Consider the following 19,316-nt stretch of genomic DNA (forward strand, 5'->3'; position numbering starts at 1 on the left):
GACATATCAGAGACTGATGACAAAGAAAGGATCTTAACAGAAACAGGCCACGTATAAAGGATGAAGACTAAAGGGCATAAGACTTTTCAACAACCACTTGAAGCTAGAAAATTAGAGTACAATCCCTTAAATTTTGAGGGAAAATTATTTCACCTTAGAATTCTATACCCAGACCAGCCAAATTATCAACCAGGTGTCAGGGTAGAAAGAAGATATTTTCAGCAATACAAACATCTCAAAAATTTCACCTCCTCAAATACTCTTTCTTGAAAGTTACTGAGGGATGTATTTCACCAAAACAAAGGGGTAAATCGGAGAAAGAGGAAGACATGGATCGAGAGACCATAGGCTCTAATGCAGGGAAAAGGCAAAGAGAATTCCCAGAATCATGAAGGGAAATCACAAGCTAAGACCAAGCAGAGTGGAGAGCCCCCTTGCAGGTCTGAGCAAAAGGATGGGGAGCCCTGGAATTTTTCCAATTTAAAAAAAAATAGAATGATCAATTACCTGATGTGTTTGAACATACTGAGACAGTTTCTGGAAAAAAAACAGAGACAAATAGGAAACTAAGCAAAAAACAAAAAAGAAAAAATTTTAACTCCAAGAAATATCATCAGAGTACACTGCACAGTTCAACAATAAACATGCATACAAAATCATAATAATGTAAACAATAAACAGCATGCTATAACTATATTAGGAGATAAAGGGAGAGGAAGTTCAGGTGGCATAAGAACCCAAAAGCATAGAAAGACTCATCTTCCACAGGAGGAAGCCAACAGATATCTAAAATTGAAAAACAAGTAATATCTTAAAATATGGAAGTAAATATTAGAAAAAAACAGCTAAAACTATCAAAAATGGTTGCTCTAAGAGCAGGACCTGGCAGGGAAAGTTGTACAGGGGAGTGGTGTTCTTCATTTTAAGTCTTATAGTACAGCTTTCTTTTTAACTGCACAGTTATATGATTTAAAGTCAAAAGCTAATTTTTTTTCCAAAAAACAAAACTAGTGAGTTTTGTATCATTTAATACCAATTAACTCACTCACTCCACAAATTTTATCTGGGTATTAACTATGCCAGGTACTTTTCTAGGTGCTAGGAATACATCAGTGAACAAAACTAAGTCCCTGCCCTCATGAAGTTTATATCCAGAGGGAAGAAGATAATAAACAAATCAATGTATGCTATAATGTCAGATAAATTAATGTTGTGAAGACAAATAAAGGTGAGGGTAGAGTGTGATGGGGATGCTGTTTAGGTAGGGTTTTCAGAAAAGGGCTGTCCGAGAATCAACAAAAAGGAAATCAAGATAAAAAGGAAAAATCTGTTCTGAGAAAAGGTTGTGTAAATAAAATAACATAAGGGTATCAATTAAGCTCAAGGTGAGAGCTTCGTTTTAAGCCTCTCATACTCTAAAGCCATGTATCATTCAAAAGCCAGTACCAAAGTTCCCTGTAGTGGCATACATAAACTGCCAGGCACCGTCAAGCTAAGTCCTATGAACATTGCTGTTCATACTCTTCCTACATCCCTAACTAGCCATTACTTATTAAAGTGACTAAATTTATACAAACTTTTTTCTCTCCATAGAACAGGTGGATGTCACACACTTCAAATTCCAGTGTTTTTATTCCTATTACATAGTTAAAAGTTTTCCTAAATCAAAAGTTCAAGATGTTAATCAAGAAAGATTCCAGATTAATTCCAAGTTACCGAAATTATTCGCATCCAGTCTTCATTTTCTCACTGAAGAGAAACCCTAAACCAGAGTTTCAGGCTATTGAATTATCTTTTTATCGAAAATTGAATAACTAAAAAAAATGTAGCATCCAGATTGAAGCGACGTTTTATTCCAAATATGGTTGTTACACAATAAAAACCTCATATTCAGAAAAGAGGAATGATTTTAATGTCTTATTCTCAAAACACTTATACTATTAAAAGTGAATCCAAACTGCCTTTTTTTATATAGCAAAAAAAGCAGTACTTTTAGATTTTAAGTAGGTCTTAAAGTTTAACTCACAAAAAGAAAACAAATTCAATTAATTAAATCTCAATTAACAGCTGGGCTTAAAGTTTAAAAATTATTTTGAAATTTCTGGAAAAGCAGGCTAGTAGCTGTACTGTAGCACTGGACGATGACGCTCTCCCCATCCACACTCCCCAGGTGGAGCACCGCATTATAGTAAGAGCTACAACTTGGGTTTAGGTTCACTGCTTGCTTATCGGTGGTGTGCTAACATCTTTAAACCCATTTCCTCATCTAAGATGGAGATAATAATGCCTACCTAAGGTCAGTGTTAATTGTTGGCATTCCTGTAAATAAGAAGTACCAAAATATTGAAGTATCAATAATATATATTAAAAAGCTTTGTAATCGGTGAAGAACTACACCAATGTTTGTCATATTTTAATTAAAAAAAAACAACTATCACTTTCAGTCAAAACTCTGATTTTAGTGATAATGGTTATCAGATTCTAAGGAAGAACAACGGGACCTTGGTCCACTCACACATACACAGCCAGAAGAAGAAAACATGATTTTTTAAAAAATTTAGACTTAAAAAAAAAAAAAGAATTAGACTCCATTATAAACAAGTGTCGAGAGTATTTTTAGCAAACGTTTAACTATATAAACCAAAAGAATAAAGCTGTTTAACCACATGTAAACTGTGCATCATGTGACTTCAGGTAGAACGTTTATTTTTGGTGTACTTGGGAACCAGATACCCAAAGTACATAAACATTAGCATAGTTTTAAAACAACTGTCTTAATGCTTTTGTTCACTGAGTAATAATTCCCACTATTCTTAGAAGGAGAAACACAACAAATATCCTTAACCAAAAAAACTCATCAGAGGAGTTTTTACTTGTGAAACTTTTAAACTAACACTAAACAGTGTTATCTGACAATGAAGCAGTAGACTATTTGCCTACTTACCCTTTAAGCTCCATCAGGGCACAGACCTGTCTTTTCCTCTGTTGTATCACCAACATCTAGACAACTAACTGGCATCAAATAGGAACCCAATAAACATGTGTAGAATGAATGAATGAACAAACTGGGCCTCCAGACAAAAGCTGAAGTGTTTTAAGTTGCAACAGAGCAATTTCACCTGTACATCTATCCATCATTCACTACAAAAAACTACTGTCTCAACTGTAATGACAAAAACAGTTGAAAAAGACAAGAACTAGATACATAAACACACACAAATACATTACTCACGTGTATAATAAAAGTACACAAATAAAAAATTCACAAAGCCAGTTTCCTAATAGTTATACTTTCTCTCAGGAGATTCTGGTCTGTTCTTCCTGATAATCAAAATATACATTAGAAAAGCATGTTGCAATATTGATAACACAAGCACTATCTTTAAAGTTCTGTTGCAATCTGGAATAATTTAGCCAAAATGAACAATATTTCCAGAGTCCCACCCTGAGTATTTTAAAGTCAAATTCCTTAATTGAAAGAAAGGTCAATGAATGAATAAAATGAAAAAAAAGTAGATCTTACCATTTCAAAATTATTATACTGAATTTTAAAAAGAGAAAAACTAAGCGTAAAATAAATTATGTTAAAATTATTTATTCAAAAAGGCATCTTATGTCCTTACACATGTCCTTTAAGCTAGTAAGACAAGTACTTTCCAAATCTTTGTAGCTAGATGATAAACTTTATGTCTACAAACCTTGATTAAGAGGTTCTTTTTATTAAAATAATACTGTTTCGATAAGTTCCTTTATAATTCTAAAGTCTACAGTAAAATATGCAGCAGTAACACACATTATGATTTTACAGCATTAGGATAAGCATAATTATCTGCATGGAACAGGCTTTTACAGCTAGCAAGCTATGATCTGACTGTAATACTATGCTGCACGGATCGAAAAGTTTCCCAAAATTCTGATGGGCATCTTCAGAGAGACTTACACAAAGCCGATTTGATGGTGAATACAGAAAAACACCAACTCATAAACACTGGTACGAAAACAAAGCTCTCTATAGCAACTATAGCGTTGAAATTTTAAAACCCAGGGCATGTAAAAGATAAAGCTCAATTAATTGCTGCCTGTATTTCCTACTTTACGGTCTTAAACGCCAGGTATTCGATATTTCTTTTTAGCGCTCTCTTAAACAGAAATTTAGTGTTTCAACGGCCCCTCCTCCACAGCTAACATCAGTGCCCTTTCTTCCTCCTCCCTCACCCCTCCCAGTTAAAACAAATTAACATTTGTACTTAGGTACCTCCTATCAGCTCGCAGCTTCTTCCCAAACACGCCCACGTACACTGAAACTGGCCTGCGTCTACAACACACAGCTACAGGAAAAGCGCTTTGATGGGGTCAGGTGGGGGATAATGTAGCTCCGCACAGGTTTACTGCTATTTTCCAGATACAGATAACAGCTTCTCACTCCTGGCTCGGGTTTCTCCCAAATCACCTCCAAAGCATAGTGTTTATGAGCCTACCTAATCCGATACTGCAATAGAATCCCGGATATTTGCAACTGTTTGATCAGATCGTGGGGAACCTCTTCTCTTTTTCAATACGCCCGTTCCTAGCGGTACAGCACCGGATCTCGGGCAGCGCTCCCGGCCCCACGTCCTGCCGCGCGCCCGGCCCGGACCCAGCGCAGGACCGCCCCTCTGGGTCCGAGGCCGGCGGGCGACTAGGGCTGCGGACCGCTCTGCAACAGGTCACACTGACCGCGAGACTGCGGGTCCGCAGGCGGCCAGCTGGGCGGCCGGGCTTCGGGGGCGCAGCTGCGAGGGCCGGGGAGGGGGTGTGGCCCGGCTCGGCGGGTCCCGGCTCCCGGAGTCCCAGCTCCCACTCACCTGAAGGGAGGCTGAGGCGCCGCTGGGCGCCACGGTAGCGCGGGCGGAGCCCGGGGGCTTCCGCCACCCAGGAGAGAGAGAGAGAGGCGAGGCGGGCTCGGAGGGTCGCCGCGCCCCCGGCCTCGGGACAGAGACCCGGAGCTGGGACCCCATGGCCGCCTACTGACGCCGAGAGCGAGCCACCGAGGGAGGCGCAGCCCTGGGTTCCCAGACGCCGGGCCCCCTCCTCCCTCAGCCCGAGCCCCGCAGCCCTCTCTCCGCGCCGAGGGCGAGCAGCGCCGGGGCCCGCGGCCGGGAGATCAACACACCGCAGCGCCCGAGCCGCCGCCATTCCCCGCGCCGCCGCCGCTGCGGCTCCGCGCAGCCCGGCAGGGCGCAGCGCTCCCACCTTCCCTCCCCCGCACCGCCCACCGAGGCTCCGCACCAGGCCCACGGCGAGGGCACCGACCTGTGCAGCCGCGGCAGACGCCTCGGAGATTGGAAAGACGGCGCCGGTCCCCCCCCGCTCCGCCGCTTTGCAGCCGCCGCCGCCTAGGCTAGCGCTCGGCGACCGGAGCAGTCGGCGTCTCTCATTCAGCGCCGGCCGCCGCCGCGGCCGCTCGGGGGAGGGGAGTGAGCTGGATCCACCCCATCCGCGCTGGGGGTGGGGGAGGAGAGCGGACTGGGCGGGGGCGCGTGCCGAGCAGGCGGGGCGGAGCCGCGCTCGCGCACCAACCGAGCGCGCTCGCGCGGGCCCCGAGCGCCGCGGCCGGCGGGGTCTCCCCGGCGCGCGCCCAGCTAGCGGCTCTTCAGCTGTGCGGAGCGCAACTGCTGCAGGGGGCCCGCGGCCGCGGCGCGCGCCAACAGCCGCAGTCCCTCCGCTGGGTGCCCGCCCAAAGGAGGGGCCGCTACCGGCCAAACGAGGGGGCGGGAAGGGTTGGCGGACGGACAGGTGGGGCCCCCGCAGCAGCCCCGCCATCCGCTCCCCGCATCCGGCCCTCCACGGTGAAATCCCCTGTGGTGGCCGTCTCCTTCAGCGCAGGCACCTCGTCTTTAAGGCCAGAGAACAAAGTCTGGAAACACTTGGGCTCCAGATCAAATATCCTGCCCGCGCCAGCCGTGTTTTTAGAAGTCGCTGCGCACAAGTGAGGGGGTTCCAAATGTGAAGAGCCACCCCACTGCCGTAGGATCATAAATTATAGTGATCAATACTCTCACACATTAAGATTCGAGAGGCGTTAGAAGTAGGCCTTTGTGTGATGCCCTTGGCTTAATGAGCAAATGACAGAAATTTGGCATCCCTTGGGTCTCAGATTGATGAGTTCCAGGTGAGCAGTCTTTTCACGTTGAATGCAAGAACAAGATTCTGAAATATTAAATCCTTCCTGTGAATGAAAAAGGAATGGATTTGGTTAAACAGTGAAAGGGTGTTGTTTCGGAGGGTGCGCTGTATGCGGTGGCCTACTTAGAATTAGCACCGTTTGATGCAGTGTGACTATAAATGGAAGGTTTTAAGTGAGCCACCTTTGTATATGCTATCATTAGACCATTTAGAAATGGATGATTATTGGATGATCTGCAGCTCTTTCTCTAGGCAATATGCGGTAGAATGTGGAAGGAATACTGTGTACCAGCATTGTGCATAAAACATGAAAGGGCCAAAATTGTTCTCATTTGGTTTCTTTCCTCTCTTTAATAACCACTAAACAGAATGGATTAATCGTGATATTGAAGAATGCTAATTATTTCCTCCTTTGACTGCCTTGTGTTGTAGCCCTTCACTCTAGTTAGGGAAGCCTGAATGCCCTTCAACCCCTTTCTCTCAAATAGAGTTACTTCTTTAAAGCCCCCCTCTCCCCCACCCCACACCCAAAGGTAGGTTAAAAAACAAAAGCAACGGAAAAAAAAATGATAGGTTAAGTTCATGGTTCTTCATTTTTATTTCATTTACTTTTAAAGAAAGTCTTAAAAAGAATCATGATGAACTCACTAGTAGTAGAGAAACCAAAAACAAAACAAAACAAAAAAACCCAAAAAACTTTCAAATGAGAATAGACCAAGGGACAAAAAAAAAGGAAAACAGACTACTGGTGAAAAGGGGAGAAATGTATGATGCATACAAGAAGTTTTCCCCTAGATGTTAATTGCTTCAAGTTCCAAAGGAACAACAAGCAAACAGAATTAGCAATTGGAGGAAAAATCCCTCCAGTTGGGTAAATCAAGTTGGGTAAATGTTTAATCTTTTTTAAGTGTTAGTAAGGCAGAAATAGAGACACAAATGTAGAGAACAAACATATGGACACCAAGGGGGGAAAGCAGTGGGGGGTGGGATGCATTGGGAGATTGGGATTGACATGTATACACTAATTTGTATAAAATAGATAACTAATAAGAACCTGCTGTATAAAAATAAAATAAAATTCAAAAAAAAAAGTGGCCAAAAAAAAGAGATTAAGGAAAAGGTAGATGGCTATGTGCTGACAGTAATACATACAACAATTATATATGTATATATTTATAAGCATATATGTATATATATCCCATTATCACTGCTTATAAAAAAATGGGAAAACTGAGGAACAACAGGGAATTCTATTTTGTATAAATGTCTTGCAACTACTTTAAACTTGAATTAGGGTTTCATAAAAACAAATGAGCCTGTGTTCCTACATCTGCCAATAATTTTCACAGTTTACTGTAAGAGCAGTGAAGTTTTCATTTGGACTCTGAAGAGAAAAAGCCGTGTGCCTCATGAAGTTAGGCCATGGAGATACTAAATTCTTATACATACTGAATTTCTCATGTTAATAACTTGTAAAATAGTACTTTTATTAACCTTTAGAGTTATGTTAAGTTCAAATTTCTGAACTTGGTTAAGGTTAAGAATTTGTGTGTAAAAATACAGAAAAAAAGTTCATTCTCAATGTCTTTTTTTTTTTTGCGATAGCTTAGAAATTACTTTAGAAAGTCAGTGTCCCTTCCAATTCACTGATATGTAAATGAAAACAATGACTTCTTACACCCAAAGAGGACGAGCAGCAAATTTTCTTCACCAGAGCATCTTTTATCATTGTTAAATTGTCTGAGTTGCTTTATGTTTTCCATTTGCTTTTGCCAAAGACAAGAAATATGCAAAAAGTCTTAGTATAACAAAAAGTACTAATGTATAAAATAGAAATGCCATTATATAAAATAGAAATCAATAAATTCAATATGCTTAAAAGTAGTTTCAGAAGAATCACCATTATGTAACAGTTTTATTACTGTCCATCAATATTATTTCCAAGGGATAAGCCAAGGAACTCATTTAGATGTAGAACAAGCAGTTTCAAAGACAAGAGACCACCACTGCAAAAAAAACGAATCAACAAACAACTCATCTCATTACAGCTGTCAAAACAAAATCGAACTGGTGTCACAAGAAAGCTTATTATTTCAGTAACACCTAACTCTATTGCAACCAACAGAATTTCAGTAATAACATATATCTATTATTTCTCTAGGCTGTAATTTTTTTTCAAATATATATATATTGGCTGGGCATTTTGAAAAAATCTGTTATGTTTGCAATGTTCTGATTGAAAATATAGGCAAAGTAGCATATCCAAAATTCAAATGCACAGGGGTCTTTGAAGGGATAGACAGACATTCTCCAGAAAACTGACACCAAGTTACTAGGAGAGCCTGCCACAATTCCCGAATCGAGAGAGACATGCCACAGATACTAAGATACGAAGAACAAAGATAATCACCAGTCCGTTCAAATATGAGCAACAAATTTCAAAAGTCATAAGCCCTTATTTTACGACTGAGCTATCTCTCACAAGGGCAACTCTATGCAGGGTGTGGATCAGCAGGGATGTATTTACTTAAGATTAATGTTTCTCTGGAACAACTCTTGGGGAGACCAGCTAGTGTAGAAATAAATGTTTGCATGAACTAATAATTTTCAATATTAACTTTAAGGACAATTTCAGTAATGCCTCATTTATATGGCAGTGTAAGGAAAGGGGGCAGTGAAGGATTGAACATAATTAGCTATTCTAGATAACTGAGGTTTTCATCTGCAAGCACTAGTAATAGCTTCATTTAAACCACTTGTATTGATGTTTTTTCTGAAATATCACTTGTTTCTCTGCCTTAAACTAATAAAACGTGGTGTAGCTTAACCTATACCTAATGACCCAGAGGTGTCTTAAATACAAAAGCTGTAATACCAAGATGTCCCCAGAAGCTTAGAAGTACTTAGTACCCTTCACTCTACAATAAATAATCATGGCCTACTATGTTCCTGCACTCCTTTGAGTCTAATTGATCTGGACGGTACTAATGACTGATCCCCCTGCTGTCCCTTCTTGCACCGCTGCTACAGCACTGGTTGTGTGCACAGTCACATCTCCCTTTGAACTGTCTTAACATGCTAGCCAAATAACCAATATTTTAAAAATACATGTATAAAGTAGGAGTAAAGAACCTCAGAAAATGCTAAAACAACTCTGATACTTTGGGGCATTTACTTAGTATAAAATCCATTTGCCTACTTTCGTATTTTCCTCTATATTTTGAAAATTGAGTTTACCAGACAAGTAAATTATTATCGCATTCTACGTCCTTTATAAAAATTCTAGGCATTGTTCTAGACACTTAATGGAAGGTGAGAATCTTTGTCGGTGATGGTCATCACAGTAGTTTCCTTATACTCATATACCCTGCATTCAAAATAAGGTTAGAATTAAAAAACAGCAACAGGAGTTCATAAATCCATACCAGTAATAAATAGATTAAATAAATAGAGAAGAAGGAAGTATTCTCGCTAATGCTAGAATGTTGAATGCCAACAGGTAAATGTGGAGGGAGTACTGGAGTTGGGCAATCATCATTTTGCAACCATAGTAGCAAAGTTTGGGTAAGATAAGAACCATCAATGGATGCTAACTGTAGGGAGAAATTTTGATGAGGAACAGGATATTTGCATCATCTTAGAATTCTTCCTATAGACATCCTATTAGTTGCAAGGAAGGAAAAACAGTAATTATACACTGGAGAAATTGAACAAAACCTTGACCAGGTAATCAAAATTAACATCACGAATGAGGGACAGATGGACATCGTTTGCCTCAAGATGCAATTCCCAGAGGACACAGCATCTAATGAGGAAATCTAATGAGGAATCTAATGAGGAACTATCAGATAAATCCCAAATGAGGAACTTTCTGTTGTCGTTTTTTTTAAGGGGGGTGGGGGCTGTATTCTTCAAGATGTCAATGCCACAAAAGACAAAAGTTGTGAAAATATCCCAGCTAAAGAGCCATGACAACTAAATGCAATATGAGATACTAGATCGGATCCTTTACTGGAGGGGAAAAATTCTATAAAGCACATTATTAGATTAATTGGAAAACAGATGGTAGATTGATTAAAGTATTGTATCAACGTTAAAATCACTGAAATTCATAACTGCACTGTTATTATGTCCCTAAATACTGCAGTATTTAGGAGTAAAGGACTAGGATGTATGTAAGGTTTAGGGGGGAAAAATATATATATATACACGTGTGTGTGTGTAAATATACACACACACACACATATATATATAGAGAGAGAGAGAGAGGAGAGAAAAAAGTTATAAAACAAAAGAGCTAAAATGTTAACAATAGGTGACTCTGGGTAAACGGTGTTTGGGTATTCCTTGTAACTTTTCTATAAATCTGAAATTATTTCCAAATAAAAAGCTTTTTTTTAAAAAAAGTTAGAATTTGAAAAAAAAACAGCAACAGAAGTAAGCCATCCGTAGACTGTAACATCCTAATTATTTTAAATGACCACCTCACTGCCAAATCCTACATGCTTTCTAAAATTGTTGACTACTCCCATGAAATTGTCTCATCTCTTGTGTTAAAATTATAGAAATAATGAATTTTATAGTGAAAGAGACATCTTAGCCAACGTTTTTATTTTAGAAATGAGGAAACTGTGGCTCAGAGATTCAAGACTTACCCAAAATTCTTTAACCAGTTAGCGTGTCAGAGCACAATCTTGATTCCACTTCAATCTCTACAACTGCTGAGCTTTCTTTCTACCTGAGCTTACTGCTCAGTTTCTAGCACTTTCTCTTTTCCTCTTTGCTAACGCTGTTTCCTAAGGGCCTTGTATTCCCTTCTTTTTATGATTATACAGGGAATTTTTATGACCTTACTGTTTCAACTATCACTGCTCCACTGGTGAAACTTACCCAGACTTCAGTACCACATGTCTAATTGCCTCTATGGCATCTAGATGAGGACACTTATCAGTTCAACCTCTACAAGGTCAAAACTAAAATCACCACAGGAGAAAAAATAAAAATAAAACCTATGAAAATACGTCTACCCTTACTGATAATCAGAGGAAGACATGTTAAAACAAGGTATGTTTTGCCTAATAGATTGGCCAGTTAATAAGGTTTATAATATTCAGGTTTAGCCAGAATGTGGGCAACAGACTCTGTCAAACACTGATGGCGGGAGTGTAAACAAGCATACCTCTTTGGTGGACAATTTGCCAAAAGCAAGGAAAATTCTTAATGTATGTACCCTTTGACCCAGCAATTTCACACATAGATACTCGTCCTACAAAAATACTGTGACGACATTCAAAGAAATATACAGGACTGCTCTTTAAGTATTGTTTATAACAGCAAAAATTGGAATACTTAATATCCATCAGTACAGCAGTGGGTAAATACAATTATAATGTTTCCTTGCATACATGAAAACATAGTTCTATATGAACCAATATGGAAAAGAACCCAAACAAGTTGAAGAGAACTGTGTATACCAGTCTCCCATTTCCTTTTAAGTTGGTGCATACATAGAAATCAGCCTGGAGAGCTATGCAAACAAACTATCACAATGGTTACCCCAGGAGAATAGAATTGGGGGAGGAGGAGGGGGCTTTCATTTTTCTACTTTATATACTTTATATATTTCTATTGTTTGGTCTTGTCTTTTTTTTTTTTTTTTTTTTTTACCAGAAGCATGTATAGCTTTTATAAAAGCAAGGACAGCAATAAAAGAGCTTTCTTTTTAACCTGAAAACTTTTCTTTATTCAGTCACCGTTCGCATCATTTCTTCTCTTTCCCAGGATTTAGAATCAATGTTAACTCTTTTCCTTCCTTTAATGTTAACTCTTTTCCATCCTTCCATTTACTCCTTAGCCTTATAAATTTTTTGCAGTTTTACACACCTTCTCCTACACCACTATTTTCATTATGTCACAGGTCTTCTCTACAGCCTTACTCACCTCCCAGTTGAAAAATCCCCAGTTCCTTATGGTTTACCAAGGCGGCATCCAGGGACTTCTATAACCTCAGTCCACCGTGCTAATGCACCTTATCACCACTCCACACACTAGCCAGGCCATTCTTTGATTTAGTCATTCAATAAGCAAACACTTATTTCTCCTCTTAAGAACCAAATATACTTCCATTCGTTTCATTCCAGCGCAACTTTTCCATGTCCCTCTTGTCTGACATTTCACACTGACATCTCCCTTCTCCAACCCCTGCTGAGGTTATCATGGTACCACTCTCTCACTTTGGAAATTTACTATATGATGACATACAGTTTTACCAAGTGTGTGTTTCTTGTATCCCCAAATATACTGTAAGCTCCTGGAGAGCACCATACAATCTCTCTCTCTCTCAATCTCCCTCTCTCTATCTCTGGATTCATGTTTATTGAGCATTTACAATACAGACAACACATTAAATGTCTATGTCACCTCATTTTGTTCTCAGGACAATCCTGAAAGGCAGGTATTTTTACCATATTTTTGAAAATGAGGCTTAGAGAAGCTCAGTGATTTGCTCAAGGTCGTGCTGCTAGGCAATGACAAAGCTGGGAATCAAATCCAGGCAGTCTGACTCACAATCTCCATGCTGTATTGCCTCCCTAAAAAACTGTGCTTCTCATATATTCTTGTCAATTAACAGCACAATGTCGTGTACATAAATGAAGCTTGGAAAATATTTATTGAATATAATATACTTTATGCTAACAATGAACAATTTGACATGAGATACCCAATACATGTTTAATTTTAAAATAGTATTTTCTAGAATTCAGTTTGGTTATAGAAGCTTATTCAAGAGTTCCAGAGTAAAACTGCTTTCAAAAATCTAAATGCTTTTAGAATAATGGGGAAAGTTAAATGCAAAAAAAAGACATTAGATCCAATTCCTCATTTTGTCCAGCCAAATGTATTAAAAAATATAGGAGATAATTTTCTACCATAGTAGTGTAGTAATAAAGTTGGTTATCACATTACAGATGGGAAAAGCTTACTGTATAACCACTGAGACCCTTTCCCTCGAGAGATGCAATTCTATCTGTGGTTTCACATTCCAGAAAGAAATATTCTTACTTCTTCTGAAAATTAGTAACATAAGCATTTAATAATACCTCTGTTAGATCAACCAATAAATTTTATGTAATTCTTACTGTATTTAATAGAGACTTCACTTAGCCAGAGAGACTTTCTTCATTATGACTTAACCCAGCATACACAGATTTGAAACTCATTGTTGAACTGGCAATTATACTTGTCTTTAAAAGCCACTGTATCTATAACATAGTGGTTGTTATTTAAGACTGTTTGACTTGAGAAAGTATAAATAAATGGTGGCAAAATTAGTTACAGATTGACTTTTAAACTGTAACTACAGTTGGAAAACATGACTTTATTAAAAACAGCCTAATATGTTAGTCACTTTTCCAAAAATTGTTTTAAATTTACTGATATCTACTATAATATAAACAATACCAGCACACACACTGAAACTAAAATAAAAACACTTTAAAACTAATGGGTTTTGGGGCTGAGCTATATCTAAACATAAATACTTACAAAGATGTACTTATGTTTCAGTACTTTTCTTTCTTAACAACATTATTAATTTTACAATATAACCACAAGAAAAGCAGGGTTTCTGATAGATTAAAAACAAATTTATTGACTACCTTCTAAACTTGGTGAACTGAATATACATGTTTATATCTGCTACCTCCCAAAATTCACCTAAAATTATAATAAAGGATGAAAAGAATGGAAGAGGAGAGGATAATGAATAAAAATTTTGGGAAGATGAAAAAAATAAAGGACAAATAGATTTAATTAAGCAGAGAAAAATGAAATTAACTGCCTGCAGAGGAGAAAGGCCAAAAGAAGCCAGCTGATTTGCACAGCAGAACTCTGGAAAGTTTAGGAATTGGAGACACTGGGTACCGAGAAAAGTGGGGATTAAAGTGCCTCTAAAAATAGAATTGGCCAAAAGTACTAAAAGGAACAATTGGACACACAGCCCCTGTTCCCCCTCAAGCTACCATCCCTCCCCCACCCCAAAGGGAGAATGGACTTTTGTTCTATAGAATATTAAATCAGAGAGATTGAGGAAAGGTATCTGACCTTTACATATGAACAATCAGTCAAGGATGGCCAAACATCTTAGAAAAGTCTCTAACGCAGAGCTTCCCCTACCTCTAAAAACAAACAAACAACAAACAAAACCAAAAAAAAAAAAAAAAAAACACAAAGCAAGGGGAAATTTTTAAAAAGTTCAATCAGTACCTTACAGCAAGACACAATATTGCATTTATTAAGACTAATATGAAAAAGTTACAATCAAAGAACAGAAAAAAAGCTCTTATGAATTAAAAATGTAATAGCCAATATAAAGATGTCAATAGTAGGTTGGAAGATAAAATTGAGGAAATTCCCCAGCAAGTAAAAGACTCTAGACCTAAGCATATCATAACTCTACACTCACCTAAAAGTGTGAGCAAACCGATGTTGTTATGAATTGCTGATTAGAAGGAAACTGGTAAAATTTCTGCAGAGGGCAGTTTGGCAATTTCTTTCAAAATCAGAAATATAATTCCCTTTAACCCAGAAATTCCATTTCTAGAAATTTTATCCTGCAGATAAACTCACTTGTATACAAAAAGAGCTATATACAAGGACAGTAATAACAGAAGGCTGGAAATATACTAAATGTCATCAACTGGAAACTGGTCAAAAAATTATGTTACACCCCTACAATAGAATACAGCCATTAAAAAAAATAAGGTCACTCAAGTTATACTCATATGGAATAATTTCTAAAGTATACTGAAAAAAGCAAGATGTGGAACCGTGTGCTTATATACAGAGAGTACATTTCTGGTAAGATACCTCAGAAATAATAATGGTGATTACCTCTGAAAAGGGGTACTGGTGGCTGAGGGTACTGGTGAACGGGAGACTAAATTTCCATTGTGTATCTTTTTGTGTCTTTTAAATTTTATATCTATTTCTTAAAAATTATTTTAACCTACTGAGTTAGTGCCTCCATTTATCATTATTTAAAAGGTCTTAATTTCCAATCAAACCTAAAGCCTTAGTATTTTTTCGTTGAAATGCCCCAAATTGGACCTGAATCTGACATTTTATTATAATCAATGACTAGGTATATTGTCCTCTCTAGGTTTTTTTCTATGTAATTTATCTTATTAAACTTTTTAAAAATTTTATTTATTTTTTTCTGGTTTTTAATGATAGGACAATACTGATAGCATATAAGATTTTTTTCATATTTGTTGTGTGTCTACCTCTCTACCCACACTTCTGCCATCACCCAGAGCCTGTGCTAGAATAGTGGCCTTAGTGACTATGAACCAGTACCTATTCCTCCCTTGACCACCAGGGCAAGCTAAACCATTCCACTTCTCCCAGAATTTGGAATAAGGTCACTGAGAAGCAGTCAGTTGGTCTTGGGAGACAAACTGCAAGGTTATGCAGCACTCAATGCATAGCAGAAAAGACACAAGGAAGCAGGAAAAGCAAGCCAGTCTCTGTAGAGGACTACAAGAATGATGAGAGTAGGGACAGAAGCCACATGAGAGATGATTCCTGACTTCCCAGTTCCAGGCCTACTGGCCTTGCTTCCTTTTATGTCACGACGTTTGTCTGCCATGTCTGTTTCTGAAGCTAGTGTGAGTAGTTTTCTATTTCTTGTCTCCAACCATTTCCTGGGTAAAATAAGATGTATGATGTGTAGACTATTTTCAAGTCTTCTTATTAACAACTGATCTTTTATTTATTATTACTTCTCAATATTTATCCTGGTATAAATAATATCATGTTGGGAGCATGGTGAACTAGGCATTAGTCATCATTTTCCAGTAAACCACAATAAACAACTTAACCTTCCTTTCTGTATCCAGTTTCTTTTACTTTAAAAGTAGTATGATAATATTCACGCTGTCTTCCTCATATCATTATTCTAAAGATTAAATAATATTATAAAAGTTAAAAAAGAAACCTTGAAAAGTGTTTCTGTCGGGTTTTATAAGTAATGTTATTCGTTATGTATTATAATGTTAATTTCTAAGCACTTTTCTAAACCATCAACATTAATTTAAACGTTTGGTTCTAGCCAGAAGTTGTAAGACCTGAACAATCATAGTGTCTCCATTTTCTTTCCCTTGTTTTCAAATTGCTGCCCAGAAACATCAGGTCAATGCTGTGTTTACCTTGTTCTAGATGCCTTCCAATTCTCTGCTTCACCAACCCCTGGTCTAGCCTTGCCAGCCCGTGTCCAGGTGAGGCTCTTGGACACTGATCAGGGCCCATCTTGCCTAGAAAGGGAATTCAGACAAACTTACCTAGGCAGCATTTAATCGACACACCTATTCTTTCTAGACGTGTTCATATGATAAACCCGTCTTGGGCTCTAAACTCACATTATAGGGCTTCCCTGGAGGCGCAGTGGTTAAGAATCGGCCTGCCAATGCAGGGGACACGGGTTTGAGCCCTGGTCTGGGAAGATCCCACATGCCGCAGAGCAACTAAGCCCGTGCACCATAACAACTGAGCCTGCGCTCTAGAGCCCACATGCCACAACTACTGAGCCCACGTGCCACAACTACTGAAGCCCACACTCCTAGAGCCTGTGCTCCGCAACAAGAGAAGCCACTGCAGTGAGAAGCCCGCGCACCACAATGAAGAGTAGCGCTCCCACTGCCGCCACAACTAGAGAAAGCCCACGCGCAGCAGCGAAGACCCAATGCAGCCAAAAATAAAAAATAAATAAATGAATAAATAAATTTATTAAAAAAAACAACAACTCAAATCAATTTTCACTGCAAAGTAAAGGAGATGTTACAGTGGAGGATTACTGGACTGAGTGTCAATATTATGACATAGTATGAGTGTGTTTCATGTTTGGTAATTGCAATCATTGTTGCTTTTGTTGTGGTCATCCATGTACAATGCTTGGTGTCAGTCTATTTATCTCTTGTAAAAATAAAATACAGTGTGTGTGTGTGAAAAAAAAATAAATAAAATAAAATAAAATAAAATAATGGTGATGGGGCAAAAAAAAAAAAAAAAAAAAAAACAAACAACAACTCACATTATAAAAGCTTACTATCCTGCCACAACCACATCTTAGGGAGGTGACTGAAAAATTAATCACCTTTCAACCTCTATCCCTCTAACTGAAGGACAAAGCTCCACCCTATCCTTCTTACAAACACAAGCTCTTTCCTGACTTTCTTTTCCTTTGATATTTATTTTAATTTGATGTTACCTGTACACATGTCTTTCCATTAGGCAGGGCACCAGTGTGATTTTCTCAGGCTTCATATGACCCACTAGAGACAGCCAAAGTGGTGTTTAGCTACAAATGAGTTAGGTTTCAAATGAAATATAAATCCTATTCAATTAACCAAATAAAATTTGTTATATAATCAGCAAATAGAAGTCAAATCTAAAAATAGTATTCAAGATCTAGGACAAGAGATGGAGACAAAAAGTCAGGAAGAAGATGAAATTTTCAGGTAAAGAAATAATTCAACTATTAGAATAGTGGTATTTGCTTTCTACAGGAAGCCTTCCAACGTAACCCATCCTGTAGCGGGATTTATAAGAAACGAAGAATCTTCCCTGAATGTCATCAGGAAGAAACGAAGAGTATAACCAATGTAAAATGAGCTATCAACTTGAAAATTGTAACATGCTAAAAATCCCTGTTCAGATGAAAAAAGAATGTGTAATAGTAGGAAAAAATGTAAAAAGAGGAATCTAGAAGGTAATTGTCTAGACTCAAAACTTTTATCTAGTTAAAACAGAAATGTTCTTAGAGTGGAAAGGGTCAATCTATCTGACTGACACCAAGCAATCTCTTAGCTAATATTTATTCCCAAGATGACTCTATCTACCAGGCATGGTGAGGTGGGAGGTAGGGTGTGGAGAGAGAAGAATTAGGGCTGTATAGATGATCGGTCCTGTTGTCTTGCTAGGTCATTTAATAAATTCTCATTCTGATGCATCTCTTGCCCATTTAGTAAGTTCTCCTCAGTCTCTGTATCCTGATTAAATTTCTCATCCTGCAAAGGATGTCCTAGGGAGGACAAGTCCCAATACCTACTGTAACCCAGGAGACCCCTCCAAAAAGAACAATATCTCGCTCATGTTCATTATTACACTTGGCATCTGGGCTCCTTTGTGCACCAGATTAACCCATCTTGTAATGTGCTTAATAGAACTTTTGGAAACCATTGTGTTACCAACTGGTGATGCTTTTTCCATGGCACTTTCTACTTTGCATTTTGTTAATACGTAACTTCTTATTACAGACCTTAAGCTCCTTGAGGATAAGAGCTTCTTCAGATTTGTAGTCCTTTGTTATCACTATCCCAGTGTCTTGCACAGAGAAGGTTATCATTAAATATTTAACGTATCAAGATTAACAATATTGATAATGGACAAGTCACTTTTCCAGAGTCCTTGAATGAAAATTTTTGTAGCAGTAAGCCAGCAGCTCCTTCAAAATCTACATCATAGCTTACTTTCTCTTTTCTTTCCTTAATTCTTTAATGAGTTTTTATTAGTGATACAACAGTGTATACCTTGATGACATGAGGTGTTTTTATGTTGTATCAGTTCCTAAGACACATTATTAGCAGGTGCTTTCTCTTCCCAACTAGCTTCTAAGTTCCTTCAAAGTGGGGACCATACCTTCAGTCTAATCACACCATTCATAACTACTCGGCACCCAGAATTGAGTAATGTTGACCACGTGTTTTCCATGGATCAGGTGCTTTCTAAGCGCTTCATACGTATTTAATCCTTTAACCCTTGTGGCAGCTAGTTCAGGGTCACACAGCTGGGAAGTGGCAGCACCAGGATTTGATTCAAGGCAGTCTTGCTCCAGGCACATGGTCCTAACCACTCTACTTACTGCCTCCTAGATAGAAAACATTATTGTGGCTTCCTAAACAATTGGTTTAATCTAAAATATTTATTAAAGGCATGATTTTTGGTCAACAATGGTTTGTGATATAGTCAGGTAGAAGAAATTTTTCTCCTCCATTTGTTGTATTGTTTGTATTACTAAAATATCTCCCTTACTCCTATAATTAGATTTTGTTGTTCTCAGAATTCTCTCACCACCACCGAGTTATCCACAGCAC

The 19,316-nt window shown here is 38.4% G+C and overlaps 1 protein-coding gene across 12 annotated transcripts in view; it reads right to left on the reverse strand.

The window, feature by feature from the left end:
• RALGPS2 (Ral GEF with PH domain and SH3 binding motif 2) overlaps positions 1-10,379 on the reverse strand; it is a 193,449-nt gene extending 183,070 nt beyond the window's left edge. For 4 of the 12 annotated variants that reach the window (XR_014264757.1, XR_014264758.1, XR_014264759.1 and 1 more), the window contains exon 1: positions 5,293-10,378. The gene's annotated coding sequence lies outside the window, so the exon portion shown is untranslated. Of the gene's footprint in view, positions 1-507; positions 567-3,232; positions 3,322-5,292 lie in introns of all 12 variants that reach the window. The other 8 variants (XR_014264760.1, XM_082465453.1, XM_082465459.1 and 5 more) reach the window with 5 other exon arrangements.
• Positions 10,380-19,316: the final 8,937 nt, after the last annotated feature.

This window comes from Balaenoptera physalus, assembly GCF_965194825.1.
Source record: "Balaenoptera physalus genome assembly, chromosome: 1".
Classification (NCBI taxonomy): Eukaryota; Metazoa; Chordata; class Mammalia; order Artiodactyla; family Balaenopteridae; genus Balaenoptera; species Balaenoptera physalus.